Consider the following 6833-nt stretch of genomic DNA (forward strand, 5'->3'; position numbering starts at 1 on the left):
TCCCAGGGCCGGGCATCTCCTCCAAGGCTTTATAATACACTGGGCACAGACAGAGTCTGGAAGCCATGGGGCGCACCTGCCCTCCCCAGGCTTCCTAAGTAACAACTGCAGACTATTTACATAAAGCTGGGTGTTGTCAGGCAAAGCCCTTCCCTGCTGCCAGGAGAGGGAGCAAGGAGGAAGTGTTGTGGTCTCGAGCCCCACCCCCACGCCATGGGAGGCAGACCAGAGAGCACTGGTACAGGGTGGCCCCCAGATCATACAGCAGTGGGGACAGGGGGAGCAAACCTGAGTGAGGACACAGGAGCCTGGTCCTGCCCCACTGCACAGGGCAGGTGTGAGGGCTCCCCCGCGTCTTTGGCAGAAAACAGCGGCTCCCACAGCCTGACCTGGGGTGGGGGGAAGCAGCGGCACTTGTCAGTAGCACATGGGTGCCTGCTGGCTTCTAGCCACTCCAGGAAGGGCTGGGGTCATTAAAAGCAAGGAGAAGGCCGGGCGCGGTGGCTCAAGCCTGTAATCCCAGCACTTTGGGAGGCCGAGGCGGGCGGATCACAAGGTCAGAAGATCGAGACCACAGTGAAACCCCGTCTCTACTAAAAAATACAAAAAATTAGCCGGGCGCGGTGGCGGGCGCCTGTAGTCCCAGCTACTCAGGAGGCTGAGGCAGGAGAATGGCGGGAACCCGGGAGGCGGAGCTTGCAGTGAGCCGAGATCGCGCCACTGCACTCCAGCCTGGGCAACAGCGTGAGACTCCGTCTCAAAAAAAAAAAAAAAAAAAAAAAAAAGCAAGGAGAAACACTAGCTAAACACCCTTTCCTAAAAGTGCCCTGGAAGAGTGTGTCTGACTAAAGCCCCCTGGGTGCAAGCACTGTGGCTCTGCCAGCCCCCCAGGCTGGGAGGCTCCTTAGCTGTGTGTTGAGTTGCACAGGATGGGACAGGCGAAGGAGGGGGACTGGCAGTTCCAGGAGGCTCGTGGGAAAGTCCAGGGCAGAGGGGAGGGTCCTCTCTGCCCCCCTTCCCACCCCGAACGTCACTCAGTACACAGGGGCGGCTGGTAGCCCTCGGTGGTCTCCGTATTCTGGGTGAAGGGCAGCTGCTGGTAGTTGTCCACAGATGCACCTGGGTAGGAGGCGTAGGCAGTGTTGAGGTCTGGGGTGGAGTCGATGTAGTTCTGGATGAAGTCCTCCACGCCAGCCTTGCAGCGCCGATAGGCCAGGAAGGCCAGCACGCCCCAGGAGAAGATGGAAAAGAAGCTGAAAGTGATGGCTGTCCGCGTGGAGTTGGCCCCCAGCGGCACGTCCTCCGGTTGGGTGGCCACCCACTGGTTAGTAAGGAAGCCGAAATCAACAAACCACAGGAAGGTTCAGAGAGCTGAGAAGAGCAGGTCACCAATGACCAGGTACTTGCGGTCAGTGGCGTTGCTGATCTGGGGGAAATACGCGTCGGCCACCAAGAAGGCCGAGGCCTCGAAGGCCAGCACCCCAATGGCACTGCCGTAGCGGCAGGCGTCCTCGTTGTGGTTGAACACGCAGTACATCTTCTTAGACTTGCTGTAGTCCTCGCCATAGATGCAGGAGAACACGATCAAGGCAAAGATCCTGCACAGGGCGCGCGCCGCCACCTGCGGTTGCGTCAGGAAGCGCCGCAGGTGGAAGGAGCCACCCGCGTTGGCCACACAGTAGGCCCCGCTCTCCATGTCGCCGTCGCCGCCGCCAAATTCATGTTTTTTAAATGTACTGTTTGATGAGTTTTGACAAATGCATGTAGTCATGTAGCCACCACCACAGTCAAGGTATAGCATATGTTAATCACTCACTATAATTGCCTTCTGTCACATAACATTCGACTCTGTTCTCACACCTCCACTCTTCGGCAACCACTGATCTGATTTCTGTCACCATAGTTTAACCTTTTCTAGAATGTCATAAAAATGAATCATAAGGTAGATAGTCTCTTGAGTCTGGCTTCTTTTACTGCGCTTAATGGTTTTGAGATTTATTTATGTTTATGCATAAATCATATTGTTTTTTATTGTTCTTTACTAGTATTCCATTTTGTGAATAATCAAGATTTGTTTGTTCATTAAGCCTGTTGGACATTTGGGGTGCTTCTAGTTTGGAGCTACTATGAATAAAGCCCGTTGTGAAGCTTTACATTCTTTGTATGAACATCTGTATGCATTTAAGTCAGGTCAATACCTAATAGTGAAATTGCTGGGTGATGTAGTAAGCATATATTTAAATATATGAGAAATGACCAATCTGTTTTCTGAAGTGGCTTTGCATTTCCACCAGCCATGTCTGAGAACTCCAATTGCACCATATTCCTGCCTATGCTGTTATTGTCAGCCTTTTAAATTTTAGTCATTATTGGCTGGGCGCCTTGGCTCATGCCTGTAATCCCAGCACTTTGGGAGGCTGAGGCTGGCAGATCACGAGGTCAGGAGATCCAGGCCATCCTGGCTAACATGGTGAAACCCCTTCTCTACTAAAAATACAAAAAATTAGCAGGGTATGGTGGTGGGCGCCTGTGGTCCCAGCCACTCAGGAGACTGAGGCAGGAGAATGGCTTGAACCTGGGAGACAGAGCTTGCAGTGAGCCTAGATTGCGCCACTGCACTCCAGCCAGGGCGACAGAGATAGAGACTCCGTTGAAGGGGTGGCCTGCACCCCCACACCTGTGGGCATTTCTCTTTAGGTGGAACGAGAGACTTGAGAAAAGAAATGAGACACAGAGACAAAGTATAGAGAAAGAAAAAGTGGGCCCAGGGGACTGGCCCTCAGCATACAGAGGACCCGCGCCAGCACCGGTCTCTGAATTCCCTCAGTATTTATTGATCATTATCTTTACCATCTTAGAAAAAGGGAAGTGGCAGGATAATAGAATCATCGCAGGGAGAAGGTCAGCAGTAAGACATCAATAAAGATCTCTGTGACATGAATAAGTTTAAGGAAAAGTGCTGTGCCTTGATATGCATATGCAAACATCTCCATAAACCTTTTTAGTGCGTAAAGGGCAGCATTGCCGTTAGCATGTCCCACCTTCGGCCCTAAGGCAGTTTTCTCCTTTCTCAGTAAATAGAACATACAATCGGGTTTTTACACCGAGATGTTCCATTGCCCAGGGACAGGCAGGAGACAGATGCTTTTCTCTATCTCAACTGCCAAGAGGCCTTCTTTCCTCTTATACTAGTCCTCCTCAGCACAGACCCTTCACGGGTGTCAGGCTGGGGGACGATCAGGTCTTTCCCTTCCCACGAGGCCATATTTCAGACTATCACATGGGGAGAAACCTTGGACAATACCTAGCTTTCCTAGGCAGAGGTCCCGGTGACCTTCTGCAGTGTATGTGTCCCTGGGTACTTGAGATTAAGAGAATGGTGATGACTTTTAACCAGCAAGCTGCCTTCAGGCATTTGTTTAACAAAGCACATCCTGCACAGCCCCAAATCCGTTAAACCTTGAGTCACCACAGCACATCTCTTGCAAGGACAGGGTTGGGGGTAGGGTTGCAGATTAACAGCATCTCAAATACAGAACAAAATGGAGTCTGTTATGTCTACTTCTGTCTATATAGACACAGAAACAGTCTGAGCGCTTTCTTTTCCCTACACTCTGTCTCAAAAAAAAAAATTAGTCATTATAATGAATATGTAATGGTATTTCATTATGGTTTTAGTTGATATTTCTCTAATAACTGAAGAAATTGAGTGTCTTTTCATTTGCTATTTGTATAGCTTTTGTGATGCGTATGTTCAAATCTTCTGTACATTAAAAAAAATTGAACTAGTTTCTTCTTGTTATTGAATAGTAAGAGTCCTGCATAATTCTGGATACAGATTCTTTATCACATATATATTTTGTAAAGATTTCATGCCTGTTTGTGGTATGTCGTTCCATGTATTTAACAAAGTCTTTTGAGAAGCAAACATTTAAAAGTCCAACTTATCCATTTTTTCTTATAAAGTTTATGCTTTTTGTGTCCTACCAAAAATCTTTGCCTAGCCCCAAATCACAAAATCTCCCTCTGTAGTTTATTCAAGAATATTTATAATTTTATTTCATTTATTTATTTTTTGACACAGAGTCTTGCTCTGTCACCCAGGCTGTAGTGCAGTGGCATGATCAAGGCTCACTGTAACCTTTGCTTCCTGGGTTCAAGTGATTCTCATGCCTCAGCCTCCTGAGTAGCTGGGATTACAGGCATGCACCACCACACCCGACTAATTTTTGTATTTTTTAGTAGAGGCAGGGTTTCACCATGTTGGCCAGGCTGGTCTCAAACTCCTGGCCTCAAGTGATCCACCTGCTTTGGGCTCCAAAAGTGCTGGGATTACAGGCATGAGCCACTGCACCCAGCCTATATTCATAATTTTAGTTCTAACATTTAGCTCCATGATCTATATAGAATTATTTTTGGTATATGGTGTGAGGATAAGGGTTGAAGCTCATTTTTTGGACCCAATTATTATTACTACTTGTTGAAAAACTATACTTTTCCCATTGAATTACCTTAGAACATTTGCCCCCCCCCCAAAATCAATTGTATAGGTCTATTTCTGGAGTTTCTATTCTGTTCTATGAATAGTTAGATAGATAGATAACTAGGTAGAGAGATAGGTAGGTAGGTAGGTAGATAGACATCGATTGACAGGTATGTATTCTGTTCTGTGAAGATGTATAGCGATAGATAGATATAGATATAAATATTTAGACATATACAAATGTCTATCCTTATGCCAATACCACATTGTCTTGGTTACTGAAGCTTTATAGTAAGCCTTAAGCCAGGTAATATATCTCCAACTTTGTTCTTTTTCAAAATCGTTTTTGCTTATTCTGTTTCTTGTGTTTCCATATAAGATTTAGATCCAGCTTAATATCCCTACCAAAAATTTTACTGCTGTTTTTATTGTGTTTGGAGATAATCTATTGATCACTTTAGGGAAAATTGGCATCTTAATAATACTGAGTCTTCTGATTCATGAACATAGTATATCTCCCCTTTTCCTTAGGTCTCTTAACTTAGTAATTTTTTGTCATTTTAAATTTATTGGTATAAAGGTATTCATAATATTCCCTTATTATAATTTTAAGGTAATTAGCACCTGTAGTGATGTCTCCTTTTTCATCTGTAATACTGAAAAATTGTGCTTTCTCTCTTTTTGATCAGTCTGGCTAGATATTTATTTCATTGATCTTTTCAAAGAATCAACTTTTATACGGGTTTTAACATATTTTATTACATTTAACTTTAAGTATTTCATGTTTTTTGCTCTATAGTTAATGCTATTTTTAAAGAAATTTCCATTTCTAATTGCTCATTGATCTTATATTGAAATAATATTGATTTTCATATATTGACCTTGTGAAACTCATACGTTTTGGTGCATTTACAATTTTTTTCTTAAACTATCCCTGTTTGTGGACAACATGATTCCATGTCTAGAAAACCCCACAGTCTCAGCCCAAAAGCTTCTTCGGGTGATAAACAACTTCAGCAAAGTTTCAGGATACAAAATCAGCGTACAAAAGTCATAACCTTTCTATACATCCACAACAGCCAAGCTGAGAGCCAAATCTGGAACACAATCCCATTCACAATTGCCACAAAAAGAATAAAATACCTAGGATTACAGCTAATCAGGAAGGTGAAAGACCTCTACAATGAGACTTACAAAGCACTGCTCAGTGAAGTCAGGGATATCACAAAGAAATGGAAAAACACTCTACGCTCACGGATAGGAACAATCAATATCATTAAAAAGTCCACATTGCCCAAAGCAATTTATAGATTCAATGCTATTCCTCTCAAATTACCAGTGACATTCTTCACAGAACTAGAAAACGAAAACATTTAAAAATTCATATGGAGCCAAACAAGGAGCCTGAATAGCCAAGGCAATCCTAAGCAAAAAGAACAAAGTTGGGCCCATCATGTTACCTGATTTCAAACTTACTACAGGGCTACAGTAAGCAAAATGGCATGGTACTGGTACAAAAACAGTCATACAGACCAATGGAACTGAGAGGCCAGAACTAATGCTGCACACCTATGACCATCTGATCTTCAACAAAGCTGATAAAAACAAGCATTGTGGGGGAAAAAAACACCTCCCTATTCAATAAATGGTGCTGGGATAACTGGCTAGCCATATGCAGAAGATTGAAACTGGACCCCTTCCTTAACTATATACAAAAATCAACTCAAGATGGATTAAAGACTTAAATATAAAACCAAAATGATAAAAACCCTGGAAGACAACCTAGACAATACTATCCTGTACATAGGAATGGGCAAAGATTTCATGATGAAAATGCCAAAAGCAATTGCAACTAAAGCAAAAATTGACAAATGGGATCTAATTAGACTTAAGAGCTTCTGCACAGCAAAAGAAACTATTAATAGAGCAAAGAGACAATGTACAGAATGGGAGAAAATATTTGCAAACTATGCATCTCACAAAGGTCTAATATCCAGCATCTGTAAGGACCTTAAACAAATTTACAAGAAAAAATAAACAACCCCATTAAAAAGTGGGCAAAGGACATGAACAGATACTTTTCTAAAGAAGGTATACATATAGCCAACAAACATATGAAAAAAGTTCAATATCACTGATCATTAGAGAAATGCAAATCAAGACCACAGTGAGATACCATCTATCACCAGTCAGAATGCTATTATTAAAAAGTAAAAAAAAAAAAAAAATAGATGTTGGTGAGGCTGTGGAGAAAAGTACTGTTGGCGGAAGTAAATTAATTCAACCATTATGGAAAACAGTATGGTGATTCCTCAAAGAGCTGAAAACAGAACTACCATTCAACCCAACA

At 43.4% G+C, this 6833-nt stretch overlaps 1 pseudogene; it reads right to left on the minus strand.

Moving 5' to 3' along the window:
* Window positions 1-1030: 1030 nt before the first annotated feature.
* LOC100428004 (putative synaptogyrin-2 like protein pseudogene) lies at window positions 1031-1696 on the minus strand (annotated as a pseudogene).
* Window positions 1697-6833: the final 5137 nt, after the last annotated feature.

The sequence above is a fragment of the Macaca mulatta genome, chromosome 15 (assembly GCF_049350105.2).
Source record: "Macaca mulatta isolate MMU2019108-1 chromosome 15, T2T-MMU8v2.0, whole genome shotgun sequence".
Taxonomy (NCBI): Eukaryota; Metazoa; Chordata; class Mammalia; order Primates; family Cercopithecidae; genus Macaca; species Macaca mulatta.